The following is a 17,563-nucleotide window of genomic DNA, read 5'->3' as shown; positions in this document are numbered from 1 at the left end:
ACTGCAAGTTGTTGGAGGGTGTTCTGTGTATGTGCCAGCATTTATTTTATAAATTCTTTTTCACATACTATGCCCCACCCACATTTTTTTATCGTAAAAAATAAAATATTTAACTGGTTTTTAATTAAAGCACTGGAAGGCATGTCTCCCTCTATTTTTAAAATTATCTTCTTTCTAACTTCAAAAATCTCTGCTTTTAAAAAGTCCTTTCTTATTCTTTTCTCATCTGATCACAAAGCTGGTTCTTGGTCTTCCTCTAATTCGCTTTCTTCGTGGTCTCTCTTTTGGAAGAGATCCTATCCAAACTTGTGGCTCAATTCTCACTTCTAGTCATATGACTCCTGAGTTTTTATCTCTAGTCCTTAGCCACTCTCCTAAGAACAAGTCACATTTACAAGAATTTGCTAAACATCTTTACCTCAGGGTCTCTCTGGCCCCTTTAATTCAAAATATTAGGATTGAATCTAGGCCTTTGATATTGTTGTTTGATAAAGAATGCCATTTTGCTAGCAACATGACCTGGGGGAATGATTGATGTCTGGGTGTGTAACTAGACCAACCTAGTAAAGACAAGAGCTATGTGACCCAGGACATTTTGACATTGTTTTGAATTTCATTTTTTTAATCCAGTAGACTTTCTTCTATTTAAACAATGCCCAACAGTATGCAGGGAACTAAATGATAAAAGGACAAAATTAGATTAGCTACTGAATAATCCAATGCTGGAAAATGGAGTAGTCTTGGAGTTATCTGAGAGAACTACAATAATTTTTTAAAAATCACGCCATTAAATCCTTAGCATCTAAAATAATGTTCAGGGGTGCCTGGGTGGCTCAGAGGGTTAAGTGTCTACCTTCGGCATGGGTCTTGATTTCAGGGTCCTGGGACTGAGCCTCATGTTGTGTTGCCTGCTTGGCAAAGAGCCTGCTTCTCTCTCTCCCTCTGCTGCTCCCCTTGCTCTCTCTCTCTCTCTCTCTCTCTCTCTCTGTCAAATAAATAAATAAAATTTATTTATTTTTTTTTAAAGATTTTATTATTTATTTGACAGAGAGAGATCACAAATAGGCAGAGAGGCAGGCAGAGAGAGAGAGGAGGAGGAAGCAGGCTCCCTGCTGAGCAGAGAGCCCGATGCGGGACTTGATCCCAGGACCCTGAGATCATGACCTGAGCCGAAGGCAGCGGCTTAACCCACTGAGCCACCCAGGCGCCCCAATAAATAAAATTTAAAAACATAAAATAATGTATAATATATAAGAGGTAGTCAAAAGAATTTTTTAATCAATAAATGAATGTACAAAAATTTGAACTGATCATAGCTGAAAATAAACCTTTGCTTTTGATGAACAAATGATTGTCTTAGTCCATTCAGTCTGCATCAACAAAAACACCATTAACGGAGTAACTTATAAATGAAAAAAATTAATTTCTCATAGTTGCAGAAGCTGGGAAGTCCACAATCAAGTTGCCAGCATGTCCAGGTTCTGGCGAGAGCTCTCTTCCTTGTGGGTGCATAGCCAGTGAATTCTTGCTGTGTCTTCACATGATAGAAGGGGCAAGGGAGCTCTTGGACCTCTTTTATAAGGGCATTAATTTCACTTAAAAAGAGGGCTCTGCCCTCATGATCTAATCACTTTGAAAAGGCCCTAAGTCCTAATACCACTATGATTTTAACACATGAATTTTAGGAGAACACAAACATTCAAATACTGGCATCCTACCTGTGGCTTCTCAAAATTCATGTCCTTCTTACATGTAAAATACATTCATTCCATCCTAATAGCTTCAAAAGTCTTGACAATTTCCAGAATCAACTCAAAAGTCTAATGTCTATAGTCTCATTAAATACCACATAATTTAGATATGAGTGAGACTCATGGTAGTTTCAGAAAATTCCTCCTCTGCTGTGACCTGTGAATAAGCTGTGTTTCCAAAACACATTGGTGGGACAGGCATAGGGTAAACACTCTCATGCCAAAAGCGAGAAATAGGAAAGAAATAGGTGACGGGACCCAAGCAAGTTTAAAACCCAGCAGGGCAAACAACATGAAATCTTAAGACTTGGTAGCAATCTTTGACTGGATGTTCTGTTCACCAGGCCTGTTAGGGCAGGAGTCCCACTTTCTGAACACACTGGGGCATCCCTACTCCCAAAGCTTTGTTAAGCAAAGCCCATGTGGCAGTTCTCACAGGTTGGAGTTTCATGTGTGCAGCTCTCCTGGGTTATAGTCACACATCAGGGTTGGGGGCAGCCCTAAATAGTTTCCAAATACTGATATCTATTTTTTTCTTCTATTGTTCCATGGCTCTTTTGAACATTTCCCTAGTAGGGGCTTTCTGAAGAGGCCTCACCATTTCTTTGGACTTCTGCCTAGGTCATGTGCCTATATGTCTGGGTAGCTTCATCCATTAAAATCTAAATTCTTGGCAGAGGTGGGGCCCTCCATGGCTTTGAGTGAGGTTTGCCTCACCTGTGGAAACCCAGGCAATGACCTATTCCTTTTGAAACTGAGGAGGCAGCCCTGATGGTCTCTGAATCCCCTCTGGGGTCCTTCTTTTCTTATCTTAAAGAATATTGCATATTCACAGCTAAAAAGTTTGATGGCTCCATCCTGTAACATCTAACCAATCTGACAATCTTCCTTCTTTCCTGTCTCATTTTCTTTCCCTTCAGGAGACTGTTTCTCTGGAGAGATGGCTGATTAAATCTGTGGTTCACAACCATACTAATCTTATCCAAGGTTGGTTTGGTAAAAACCTTAGTGTTCTCTTCTGAATGCATTTTCTCATTTTTGTAATTGGAATAGACTGAGAATTTTCAGAATTAAGAAAGCATTTTTAAAAAATTTATTTTAAAGTGACATAGAGAAAATGAGCATGGGTGTGGGGCAGAGGAGAAGGGAGAGAGACAAACTCAAGGAGACTCTGCCCTGAGTGGGGAATCCACACAGGGCTCAATCCCATGACCTTGAGGTCATGGCCTAAGCTGAAACCAAGAGTCAGATGATCATCTGACTGAGACACCCAGGTGCCCCAAATTTTCTGAGTTTTTAAGTTCTTCTTCCCTTTGGGTTAATAATTTTGTCTTACAGTCATTTGTCTATTCTCATAGCATTCAAGGGAAGCCAAACTGCACCATCAATACTTTCCTTAGGAATCGCTTCAGCCACATATCCAATTTCATTGCTCACGAACTCTACTTTCTACAGAACACTAGGACATAAACATAATTCAGCTAAGTTCTTTGCTACATTCTGTCTATAATCACTTTGTTTTTCTCTAAGGAAATTGAGGGTTTTCCCACAGCTCTCCTCTTCTTCTGAGCCCTTACCAGATTTGCCTCCAACAGTCTGTTCAACAGCAATATGATATGCCAGCATGGTCAGATTCTGGTGAAGACTGTCTCTTTGGTCTCTCATAACAGTGAGCATCTGAGATCAAGTGTAGGATCATATCAAAGAGGGAGGCTTGGAAGGCTCATTTACATGGATATTCAAATCATAGGAGTTGCAGGCATAATGTAGACTATGATAGCAAGTCAGGAGCAAAAATGTTCAAGGAAGGAGGGGAGTGACTGTAACTAGTTGAGATTCAGATATATTTTGATTATGGAATGCAGAGCTGAACACTTCTGAAGTAGAGGAGGATGAATGGTCTGTTTTAAATGCACGTTAGGATTGTATCTTATTGGTCCTTGGAATTCACATGTCCTTCTTGTTGTTCTGTAAATAAACAGCATAAAGGAGCATAAACTCCCGTCCACTAGAAATCTCATGATTGTCCTAAGAAAACAAACTGCCATGAGAATTTGATAAAAAAGAACTTGAACAGAGAACTGGTGGTTGCTAGAGGGGAGGAGGTGGGAGGATGGGCAAAATGGGTGAAGGGGAGTAGGAGGTACAGGCTTCCAGTTATGAATGAATAAGTCATAAGGATGAAAAGTACAGCATAGGAAATATAGTCAGTGGTAGTATAATAATGTTGTATGGTGACAGATGATAGCTATACTTGTGAGCACAGTATAGCATATAGACTTGTCAAATCACTATGTTATATACCTGAAACTCATGTAACACTGTGTATGAGCTATATATCAGTTAAAAAAAGGAACTTGAAATAAAGAATACAGTAAATAGCTAAATAAACCTCTTTGGGTTTTTGGCATGATTTTCCTTAGGGCTACCTTGATTTTTTTGAGACTAAACATTTTCATATTCGAAATGAAAGAAAAATACACATAATATACATATTAACTATGTAAGCAAATTCACAAAACGAAACCAGCCTACTCCCCCCAACCCCGAGTTGGATATTGCTGAAGCTTCCTGAGGGCTCATGTCAAGCCCATCCTCCTGCCTTCCACACAGAAGAAAACACCCTGAGTTGCTGTTTATCATTTTCTTACTTTAAGACAATGCATCTACATTATCTTTCTCGGACTTGTGTATCTTCCACTTGACAGTTTGTTTCAAACTATATTATATAGTATAGTATTTAATATATAGGCATATATAGTAGTATAATGTTGAATAAAGTGATATATACATTTGTATATCTAAAACGGACTCTAACTCAGCCACAAAAGGGAACAAACTGCTAATATATGCAACGACATAGATGAACCTCAAAAACATGCTACATTCAATAAGTCAGATACGAGAGATCACACATTGTATGATTCCACTTTCAAGAAATTTCTAGAAAAGGCAAAACCATAGAGACAAAGTAGGACAGTGGTTGCCTGGAGGTATGTATAGAAGTGGAGACCTACTTCAGATGGACATGAAGGAACTTGTTGAGTTGATGGCAGTGTTCTATAACTGGATCAGGATGAGCATTGCACAACAATATAATTTCCTAAAAATCACTCCCACTGCATGTTTACATTGAGTGAATTTTATAGTATGCAATCATACCTTAATAAAACTGCTTTTGAAAAATGAATAATCAACAGTGATCAGTTTTTTAAAAGAACAAAACATAAATTACTGAATAAAAATTGAATCAAATTTTAAAGTTCTACAGATGATGTGTAGACTAAAGATTAAAGTATTATATCAAATCTCTTGAATTGAGTAATTATACTATGGTTGTAAGCAGAACACCTTTGTTCCTAGAAAAGTCATACTAATATATTAAGAATTAAATTAAATAAGTGTGATGTATGTAACCTTTCTACAAATGGTTCAGAAAAATAAATTGTGGGTATCTGTGTATGTGTGTGTGTTGTGTGGGTGGGGAGTGATAAATAATAAAGCAAATATTTTCAGTGCTAGTTTTTTAAAAAATGTAAGTTTATTTCAACATTGAAAGTTTAAAATCAATATTTTGACAAGACTACTAAAATACAGAAACTTCAGTGACATGGATAAAACTTAAAAAAACACAAATAAACAATATTAGAAGTGAAAAGGAAGATTTATATTAGGCAGAAATGAAATAGATAACAAGAACACAATAAAAAAAATTTATGTCAAAAAATTTGAAAATGCCCATCAAATGACTTTATTCCAGAATAAAGAAAAAGCCTTACTAGTTTCTGTAAATAAAGAGAATCAGGAGTTAAGTTTTTTCATACAAAGAAACTGGCAGGCCCAAATAGTTTAACCAATAAATTGTATTAAATTTTCAAGGAATGAATTATTCTAAAATGTTATGAACTTTTCAGAGAATAGAAAAAGAGGTAACACTTAGATGACTCATTTGTAAGGTTAGTATAACCCTATTACCAAATCCAGACAAAGAGAAAGGGAAAATTTTTAGTCCAATCTCAAATGAATATAGAATAAAAATTAGACAGAGTATTAGAAAACTGAATGCAACAGTACTTAAAAAATAATACATTGAGACCAAATTAGTTTTTTTCCCAAGAATGGGGAGGAAGTTTGACATTAGAAAAACTATGAATGTAAAATACCACACTTAAGCTTATTAAAAAAGGAAACCATACTGTCATTTTAATAGACACAGAAAATGATTTGAAAAATTTCAAATCTGTTCCTAATTTTTAAAAAATTAGCTCTTAGATACAGAATAAAAAGGAATTTAGTTCAATTAAGAGTCACTTGAGCAAAAATCAATCTACATGGAGAAACTTTAGAAATATTCTTTTAAAAATTAAGTATTAGGATTAATCCTGTCACAATATGCACATATATCAAATCATCACCTTATATGCTTTAAATATATACATTTTTGTCAACCATACTTCAATAAAACTGGAAGAAATATAAAATAGATTAGAAAAATAATAAATAAATAAGAAAATACAAGGCAAATTATCCACAATTCTCATTTTATTCAACATTATACTAATATATATGCCTATATATGCTTATATACTAATATATATGCCTATGTACTATAAAATATACTACATAATATAGTCCAAAACAAACTGTCAAGTAGAAGAAACACAACAAGTCTAAGAAACATAATGTAGATGCATTGTCTTAAAGGAAGAAAATGATAAATAGTAACTCAGAGTGCTTTCCTCTGTGTGAAAGGCAGGAAGATGGGCTTGGGAAGAGCCCTCAGGAGGCTTCAGTAATATCCAACTCAGGGTTCACCTTTCTTCTCATGACAGTGACCCCAAGACTCAGTCTCCTGAGACTTACTTAATCTCCCTGCAGGTTCTTGACTCAATGCAGGAGTCTCCAGTTTAGTTCCCCTCCCAAGCAAGGGGCCCCAAAACTCAGTTTCTTCAAGTAAGTGACATATAAAAATTTATATTCTTGGGAAACTTGGCTTTTGGATTGTTTATAGCTCATTATTTCCTTTAGGCCAGTGTTCTTTTTGTTCATTGTTTATTTTAGATTCTTATTTTATCATAAACCATTAATAATTGAAAAATACTATTTACCCAGGATTTAATTTTATTATGTGAGAAGCCCTCAAACCATGTAACCTCTGGTATGTTTGAGATAGTAATACCTAATTTCTTTAAAGACCATTATTTTTGTGTTCCATTTAACTAGAAAATATACCTTAACATTTTAAAAAGCATTTTCTAAAGAATTATTAGTAGATGAAAAATGTAGACAACAGGCTGAATAATAAGTATTTGCCAACTGATTTGGTTTGACTTTCAACAATAGAATAATTTTTATTTTGACTCATTCAACTCTCCTCAAAATACTACTGTTAAGTCTTAGTGATTTTCTCCCTTGACTGTGATTAAACACCTGCTAAGCAGGGGAAACTAACCTTGTTTTAAGAACTCTGATTTGCTTTCTTTCTTTTTTAAAAAATTATTTTTATTAACATATAATGTATTATTTGTCCCAGGGGTACAGGTCTGTGAATCATCAGGCTTACTCACTTCATAGCACTCACCATATCACATACCATTCCCAATGTATGTAACCCAACCACCCTCTCCACACCCCCTCCCCCCAGCAAACCTCAGTCTGTTTTGTAAGATTAAGAGTCTCTTAGGGTTTGTCTCCCTCCTGATCCCATCTTGTTTTATTTTTTCCTTCCTAGCCCCCAAACACCCCACTCTGACTCTCAAATTCCTCATATCAGGGAAATAATATGATAATTGTCCTTCTCTGATTGACTTATTTTACTTAGCATGATAACCTCTAGTTCCGTCCATGTTGTTGCAAATGGCAACATTTCATTTCTTTTGATGGTTGCATAGTATTCCCTTGTGTATGTATGTATGTGTATGTGTATATATGTGTATATATATATATATATATATGTATATATATATATACACCATAGTCTTTATGCATTCATCTGTTGATGGACATCTAGGTTCTTTCCATAGTTTGGCTATTGTGGACATTGCTGCTATAAACATTCAGGTGCTCGTGCCCCTTCGGATCACTACAATTGTATCTTTAGCATGAATACCCAGTAGTGCGATTGCTGGGTCCTAGGGTAGCTCTATTTTCAACTTTTTGAGAAACCTCCATGCTCTTTTCCAGAGTGGCTGCACCAGCTTGCATTCCCACCAACAGTGTAGGGACATTCCCCTTTCTCCACATCCTCACCAACACCTGCTGTTTCCTGACTGCTTAATTTTAGCCATTCGGACTGGTGTGAGGTGGTATCTCATGGTAGTTTTGACTCGTATTTCCTTGATGCTGAGTGATGTAAAGCACTATTTCATGTGTCTGTTGGCCATTTGGATGTCTTCTTTGCAGAAATGTCTGTTCATGTCTTCTGCCCATTTCTTGATTAGATTATTTGTTCTTTAGGTGTTGAGTTTGGTAAGCTCTTTATAGCATTTTGGATACTAGCCCCTCATGTGATACGTCATTTGTGAATATCTTCTCCCATTCTGTAAGTTGTCTTTTGGTTTTGTTGACTGTTTCCTTTGCTGTGCAAAAGCTTTTGATCTTGATGAAGTCCCAATAGTTCATTTTTGCCCTTACTTCCCTTGCCCTTGGCGATGTTTCCAGGAAGAAGTTGGCTGTAGTTGAGGTCGAAGAGGTTGCTGCCCGTGTTCTCCTTAAGGATTTTGGTTGATTACTGTCTCACATTGAGGTCTTTCATCCATTTGGAGTCTATTTTTGTGTGTGGTGTAAGGAAATGGTCCACTTTCATTCTTCTGCATGTGGCTGTCCAATTTTTCCCAACACCATTTGTTGAGAGACTGTCTTTTTTCCATGGGATATTCTTTCCTGCTTTGTCAAAGATTAGTTGACCATACAGTTGAGGGTCTATTTCTGGGATCTCTATTTTGTTACATTGATCTATATGTCTGTTTTAGTGCCAGTACCATACTGTGTTGATGATGACAGTTTTGTAACAGAGCTTGAAATCTGGAATTGTGATGCCACCAGCTTTGGCTTTCTTTTTCAACATTCCTCTGGCTATTCGGGGTCTTTTCAGGTTCCATATAAATTTTAGGATTATTTGTTCCATTTCTTTGAAAAAATTTGATGGCATTTTGATAGGGATTGCTTTAAATGTGTAGATAGCTTTAGGCAGCATAGCCATTTTCACAATATTTCTTCTTCTAATCCATGAGAATGGAATGTTTTTCCATTTCTTTGTGTCTTCTTCAATTTCTTCCATGAGTACTTTATAGTTTTCTTAGTACAGATTCTTTGTCTCTTTGGTTTGGTTTATTCCTAGGTATGTTATGGTTTGGGGTTCAATTGTAAATGGGATTGACCCCTTAATTTCTCTTTCTTCTGTCTTCTTGTTGGTGTATAGAAATGCAACTGATTTCTGTGCATTGATTTTGTATCCTGACACTTTACTGAATTCCTGAGTTGTAGCAGTTTTGGACAAGAGTCTTTTGGGTTTTCCACATAAAGTATCATATCATCTACAAAGAGTGAGATTTTGACTTCTTCTTTGCTGATTCAGATACTTTTTTATTTCTTTTTGTTGTCTGATTGCTGAGGTTAGGACTTCTAGTACTCTGTTAAGTAGAAGTAGTGATAGTGGACAACCCTGCCATTTTCTTGACCTTAGGGGAAAAGCTCTCAGTTTTCCCCCATTGAGAATGATATTCACTGTGGGTTTTTCCTAGGTGGCTTTGATGATATTGAGGTATGTACCCTCTGTGTCTACCCTTTGAAGAGTTTTGATCAAGAAAGGATGCTTTCCTTTGTCAAATGCTTTTTCAGCATCTATTGAGAATATCCTATGGTTCTTGTTCTTTCTTTTACTAATGTATTGTATGACATTGATTGATTTGCAGATGTTGAACCAACTTTACAGCCCAGGAATAAATCCCACTTGGTCGTGGTGAATAATCCTTTTAATGTACTATTGGATCCTATTGGCTAGTATTTTGGTGAGAATTTTCGCATCTTTGTTCATCAAGGATGTTGGTCTGTAATTTTCTTTTTTGGTGCGGTCTTTGTCTGGTTTTGGGCTCAAGGTTATGCTGGCCTCATAAAACAAGTTTGGAAGTTTTCCTTCCATTGCTATTTTTTGGGACAGTTTCAGGATAATAGAGAAAAATTATTAATTTTTCTTTAAATGTTTGGTAGAACTCCCCTGGGAAGCGGTCTGGCCCTGGGCTCTTGTTTCTTTGGAGATTTTGGATGATGGCTTCAATATCCTTCCTGGTTAATGGTCTGTTCAGGTTTTCTATTTCTTCCTGGCTCAGTTTTGGTAGTTTATATGACTCTAGGAATGCATCCATTTCTTCTAGATTGTCAAATATGCTGGGGTATAGTTGCTCATAATATGTTCCTATAATTGTTTGTATTCTTTGGTGTTGGTTGTGATCTCTCCTCTTTCATTCATGATTTTATTTATTTGGGTCTTTTATCTTTTCTTTTTGATAGGTCTGGCCAGTGGGTTATTAATCTTATTAATTTTATCACAGAACCAGCTCCTAGTTTCATTGATTTGTTCTATTGTTCTTTTGGCTTCTATTTCATTGGTGTCTGCTCTGTTCTCTATGATTTCTCTTCTGCTGGCTTTAGGCTTTCTTTGCTGTTCTTTCTCCTCCTGCTTTAGGTGTAGAGTTAGGTTGTGTATTTGAGACCTTTCTTGTTTCTTGAGAAAGGATTATATCGCTATATACTTTCCTCTCAGGACTGCCTTTGCTGTTTCCCAAAGTTTAGAACAGTTGTATTTTCATTTTCATTTGTTTCCATGAATTTTTTCAATTCTTTACTTACCTGGTTGAACCATTCATTTTTTAGGAGAATGCTCTTTAGCCTCCATGTATTTGAGTTCTTTCCAACTTTCCTCTTATGATTGAGTTCTAGCTTCAGAGCATTGTGGTCTGAAAATATGCAGGGAATTGTCTCAATCTTTTGGTACTGGTTGAGACCTGATTTGTGATCCAGGATGTGATCTAATCTTGAAAACGTTTCATGTGCACTAGAAAAGACTGTGTATTCTGTTGCTTTGGAATGGAATATTCTGAATATATCTGTGATGTCCATCTGGTCATGTGTGTTATTAAAGACTTTATTTCCTTGTTGATCTTTTGCTTGGATGATCTGTCCATTTTAGTAAGGGGGCTGTTAAAGTCCCCTACAATTATTTTATTATTGTCAGTGTGTTTCTTTGATTTTGTTATTAATTGGTTTATATAATTGGCTGCTCCCATGTTAGGGGCATAGATATTTAAAATTGTTAGATCTTCTTGTTGGACAGACCATTTAAGTATGATATAGTGTCCTTCCTCATCTCTTATTATAGCCTTGACTTAAAATCTAATGGGCAGACGATATGAACAGACACTTCTCCAATCAAGACATACAAATGGCTATCAGACACATGAAAAAATGTTCATCATCATTAGCCCTCAGGGAGATTCAAATTAAAACCACATTGAGATATCACCTTACACCAGTTAGAATGGCCAAAATTAACAAAACAGGAAACAACATGTGTTGGAAAGGATGTGGAGAAAGGGGAGCCCTCTTACACTGTTGGTGGGAATGCAGGTTGGTGCAGCCTCTTTGGAGAACAGTGTGGAGATTCCTCAAGAAATTAAAAATAGAACTTCCCTATGACCCTGCAATTGCACTCCTGGGTATTTACCCCAAAGACACAGATGTCGTGAAAAGAAGGGGCATCTGTACCCCAATGTTTATAGCAGCAATGGCCACGGTCACCAAACTATGGAAAGAACCAAGATGCCCTTCAACGGATGAATGGATAAGGAAGATGTGGTCCATATACACTATGGAGTATTATGCCTCCATCAGAAAGGATGAATACCCAACTTTTGTAGCAACATGGCCGGGACTGGAAGAGATTATGCTGAGTGAAATAAGTCAAGCAGAGAGAGTCAATTATCATATGGTTTCACTTATTTGTGGAGCATAACAAATAGCATGGAGGACAAGGGGCGTTAGAGAGGAGAAGGGAATTTGGGTAAATTGGAAGGGGAGGTGAACCGTGAGAGACTATGGACTCTGAAAAACAATCTGAGGGGTTTGAAGTGGCGGGGGGGGTGGGAGGTTGGGGTACCAGGTGGTGGGTATTATGGAGGGCACGGTTTGCATGGAGCACTGGGTGTGGTGAAAAAATAATGAATGATGTTTTTCTGAAAATAAATTGGAAAAAAATCTAATTTATTTGATATAAGGATTGCTTCCCCAGCTTTCTTTTGATATCCATTAGCATGGTAAATTGTTTTCTACCCCCTCACTTTAAATATGGAGGTATCTTTGGGTCTCAAATGTGTTTCTTGTAGATAGCATATCAATGGGTCTTGTTTTTTTATCCATTCTGATACCCTGTGTCTTTGATTGGGGCATTTAGCCCATTTACATTCTGTTAAGTATTGAAAGATATGAATTTAATGCCATTGTACTGCCTGTAAGATGACTGTTGCATATTTTCTCTGTTCCCTTCTGGTCTACTACTTTTAGGCTCTCTCTTTGCTTAGAGGACCACTTTCAATATTTCCTGTGCGGCTGATTTGGTGTTTGCAAATTGTTTTAATTGTTTTTAGCTTTTTGTCTCTCCTTCTATATTAAATGACAGCATAGCTGTATATAGTATTCTGGGCTGCATAGTTTTCTCCTTTAGTGCTCTGAATATATCATGCCAGTTCTTTCTGGCCTTCCAGGTCTCTGTGGATAAGTCTGCTTCCAATCTAATATTTCTACCATTGTATGTTACAGACTTCTTGTCCTGATCTGCTTTCAGAATTTTCTCTTTGTCACTAAGACTTGTAAGTTTTACTAATAGAAGACAGGGTTTGGACACATTTTTATTGATTTTGGGGAGTTCTCTGTGCCTCCTGGATTTTTATGCTTGTTCCCTTTGCCATATTAGGGAAATTCTCTAATATAATTTACTGCAATATACCTGCTGGCCCCCCTCTCTCTTCTTCTTCTAGGATTCCAATTATTCTAATAAGTTTTCCTCTTATGGTATCACTTATCTCTCAAATTCTCCCCTCATGGTCTAGTAGTTGTCTCTCTTTTGCTCAGCTTCTTTATTCTCCATCATTTGGTCTTCTATATCACTAATTCCCTCTTCTGCCTCATTTATCGTAGCAGTAAGAGCCTCCATTTTTTATTTCATCTCATTAATAGATTTTTTTATTTCAACTTGGTTAAATTTTAGTTCTTTTATTTCTCCAGATACGGGTTTTATTTCTCTAGAAAGGTATTCTCTAATATCTTCCATGGTTTTTCTGAGGCCAGCTAACACCTTGAGAATTGTTTTTTGAACTCTAGTTCTGACATATTACCAATGTCATATTGATTATGTCCCTAGCCATTGGTACAACTTCTTGTCCTTTTTTTTTTTTTTTTTTTTGGTGAGTTTTTCAGACTGGTGAATAGAACAGAAGAACAGAGCTACTGCACTTGATTTTGGGTGTATTTTGGTCTCTAAGAAGAAATTATCTCCCATAATTTTAAAGAAAGGAAAACTTATATATATACAAAAATAAGGGCAAACATGATGAAGGGATGGAATATGAATGTAAAGATGAAAATTTTTAAAAAATTGTAAGAAAAGAATGTATAAGATAAGTTGGTTGGAAAAAGAAAAAAAAAAGAGGAGGGAATGTGCACAGGCAGGAGACTAGAACAAAGCCATGTGCTAGATTAGGGTATATTTTGATCTAGTAGAAGAAATTGTATCCCAAAATTTTTTAGAAAAAGCACACTTATATGTATACAAAAAGTAAGGTTAAATACAATGAAGGGATAAAATATGACTATAACAAAGAAGGTTTAAAATATTTTTTTAGAATGGTATTGTTAAGATAAACTAGTTAAAAAATGTTAAAAGAGGAAAGAGGAAATGTTTAAAAAATAGAATAATAAAAAGGTAAAACAAACAAACAAAAAACTTTGCAAGACTAAAGGATCATGGGGAAAAAGCCATGAATTCTATGCCTTGTTTTTCCCCAGTTCTGGAGTTCCACTCTTCTCCTTGATCCGTGAACTTGGTCTTGGCTGGATGTTCTTGCTGATCTTCTGGAGGAGGGGCCTGTCACAATGATTCTCAAAAGTCTTTGCCCAAGGTGGAATTGCACCACCCTTGTGAGGGACTGGGCTAAGTAATCTGCTCTGGTTCACTCTTAGAGCTTTTGTTCCCTGAACACTTTTCGTACCACTTTGGGGGATGGGAATGAAAATGGCAGTCTCCCAATCTCCAGCTCAGAGGAGCCAAGATCTCGGAGCCCCACTCCTCAGTGCGCCCTCAGAGATTAGTAGTCAATCACTCCTGTCTACCTGGTCTCTGGCTGCACTCCAAGCTCAACCAGCCTTTGACTGAGCAACTAGCCTTTGACTGGGTTTGGAGTCTCCAAACCCAGCAGATTCCTGCCACACTGCTCCTCCCAGAGGAGGAAGGTGAGTCTCCCTGGATCTGCCACTTGTGGGGTTCCTGTTTGAAGAGCAGTGGCCCAGCTGTGTCCTTGACCACAGTTTAAGGTAACACCAATCTAAAAACTCAGTCTTTGGCTCCATCTCTGCAGCTGGCTTCCCTAATCCGATACCTGGCAGTTCTGCCACACTCAGACACCCCCAATCTTTCTGTGACCCTGCAGGACCTGAGACCACACTGTCCCTCGAGGGCTCCACCCTCACTTAGCCTCTGGAGTGATGTCCCTCAGTGGAGCAGATTTCTAAAAGTTCTGATTTTGTGCTTGACTGCTCCGCCACTTGCCGACAGCTGGCTCCTCGCCCCCTTCCCTCTCGTGGTTTTGGATTCACTTCTCTGAAGGTCCTACCTTTCAGAAAGTGGTTGATTTTCTGTTCTCGAATTCCTGCTCTTCTCTTCTATCTCCTGTTGAGTTTGTAGGTGTTTGGAATGGTTTGATACCTATCTAACTGAACTCCTGGGATCTGATGTCATTTCAGTCTGCTACTCCATTGCCATCTTGTCTCTCTTCCCTCTGATTTGCTTTCTTAAGGTGTTTTGCTTACAAGAAGGTTTTCTGGTTGTAGTATATGTTCTGAAGCTTAAGAAAAATGAAATATAAAGCCTTTTAAGGTAAAACAGAAAAGGGAAAAATTGAACAAATTTATACAAAACGTATGGTGAATAAATAATTATTAAATGTTCTACTTCAGTGATAATAGGAATGGGAAGTAGTTGATTTAATTAAGAAACTAAAATATTGTTGGTATATCTAAACTAATGCTGCAAATTAATAGGAAGAAAAAACTTAAAGGGATCTTTTGTCATTTAAAGAGTAAAAGCAGAATCAATTGGCCTGAGTTTTAATTCCATCTAATAATAATGTGGGCTCTCTCTGTCCCTGCCATGGTGTCCTTCCCTATAAACATATCTAGGCAATTGACCAAGAGGTTTTTAAGGTGACCAGCTGGGGATAGTATGTACAGCCTGTTCCATGGGTGTCATGAAGCAGTATTCATAGCTGGAGCCAAATAGGCCTGGTTAGAATCAAAGTTCTCCCACTACTAGTTAAGTGAGCTTGGATTAATTACCTCATATGGCTAGCTGTAACTTCAACATAAGAAAATGGAGATAATAACATAAAAACAGTTTTACCTCAATAGGCTGTTTTGGGGATTGAGTGAATTGAATTAATATTGCATGCAAAGTGCTTAGCAGAGTATTTGATAGAGAGTAGATGTTGAATAAATATAAAATATAGTCAGTGTTACTGTTGTTCTCTGCCTGGTTCAGGGAATTTATGCTAAGTTATTATAAGTATGGATCTTCATGCCCCTTTGATGTAATGCTATGTATCTTAGAATTGAATGAGAGAAATAAGATACTTTATAAAAAATGTTCCCAGTAGCTGAATTTTGAATGTTTCATAAATGATGTTATGTTGCAAACACCACATTGAGGACTAATTTCTGTAGTTTGATTCTGGTAGCACTATCTGGCATTAGAATTAAGCTGATCAATTGGTCATAATTTGGAAGGAAAACAAACATTTTAGTCAGTGTTGTCTCCTTATGTAGGCATAGCTAGATGCTGATTTAAGTGATTGCGATAACTAACTCTATTCCAGTCATTTCCCTCATCTTGCTATTTAAGTGAAAAATTACCATACATGTCATTATACTGTGTTTCTGGTTTATTGAAAACCTTTGACCTGTACAATGTGAATGTTGGCTTTCTGTTCATTTCCCAACACCACTCAGTGGCTGGCATAGAGTAATTGTTTTAGCGTGGTTACTTATGTTCATTTCAGATCTCCACGAAGCTTGTTAGGAACATTTCAGAAAAATGTTATAACAGGAAAAGGGTTAGAATACTGTTTTTGATATCTCTGGGACTTGGAGTGAGAGTGGCTTTTCCCTAAAGGGGTAGATAAATGCCAAAAAGATTTTTATGCATTTAATGTATACATTTACATAAAAAGATCTATAACATATTTTCATATGTATGAATCATATATATTATATTATATTATAATAAATATATATTATATCTACTTATAAACTATATAACATATTTATGTATATAAAACGATCCAGACTGCATGAAGGTGTTTTTGAACAGTTTGAAGCTATCAGGAGACTCCTGTGATTGTCAGGTAATTGACTTCACTTGTGGGCCAGGCAAAATTGCATTAATTGACTTGATCACAAATAATAGTCTCAAGCACCACTACATCATGTGAATAATTACCTCAGGTACACAATACTATAATTAAGAGTCTAGTTCTAAATCATACTTATCCAATTTGTTCTTGCTTGCTAAGCCAGGCTCTCAAGTGGCTTAAACTTAGCAGCTAACATTGTAGGTTGTTACTGCAGTATTGAGAGGAGGAAACATCCTGTCAGCCCGTAGAATGATTATATAGCCTAATAAGACAGGAAGATCAAGCACCTTTGTGAGGTGCAGAATGGTGCATCAACAGGTGCAAAACAGTATTGTAATTGAGCAGTCTTTGAATCCAATTCCTAAAAAGTACCACAGACTTCCATTTTCACCCAAAATTCTGGTTACTTTTAAAATATTTAGTGGATTTTTACACATTTTCACATACAGACCCCAGTGTTCTGTGTCAATGGTAGAAGAGTAAAACCTGCAGAGAGTTGTGCTCCCTGATCTTTAGGGTGGGAGTTCTCTTGTCTTCTCTCTGTTTGTGTCGATAGGTCACACTGCACACCTCCACCTGCATGTGGTAGACTAGGTGGTACCCTGAATTCCAGTCAGAGGAACTGGGGTTATTACTGGGCTGAACAGCTAAATGAGGTGGTGGGCAATTTAACCCTTTTGAGTATAAATTCCCTAATACTCATGAATACTCTGGAAAAGGAGATTATTAGGATTGTTTTTTTAAAAAATGAGATAATTGGGACTAGGTGAAGACAGTACAAAATAATGAAGGTGTAATGCTCTATACAAAAAAACATTTTTATATTACTAATTATCTTATTTCTTTGATTAACTAATCTGCTTCCATACCTTCACCAGACATTCCTCCCCTTTACTTTGGCTCTGCCACCCCAGTCTTGTTTTTTGGGGGGCCATCCCAGGATTCACTTCTCATTCTTAAGTTGTTGCCTTCAATCTGACTGATCCTATTCTGTCCCCATGTTCACTGGCTGGCTCTTGTTTCTTACTCTGGAAGGGTCATTTTGCTACTTTCAAATGGCTTCTTATGCCTTTATTTAGCCCTGAACTTGTCAGGCCACAATTGTAACATCCTCCCAATGGGAATCACCTAATCTCT

This window comes from Neovison vison, chromosome 11 (assembly GCF_020171115.1).
Source record: "Neovison vison isolate M4711 chromosome 11, ASM_NN_V1, whole genome shotgun sequence".
Taxonomy (NCBI): Eukaryota; Metazoa; Chordata; class Mammalia; order Carnivora; family Mustelidae; genus Neogale; species Neogale vison.
The sequence above is the reverse complement of the archived record's forward strand: the minus strand, read 5'-3'. Positions refer to the sequence as shown.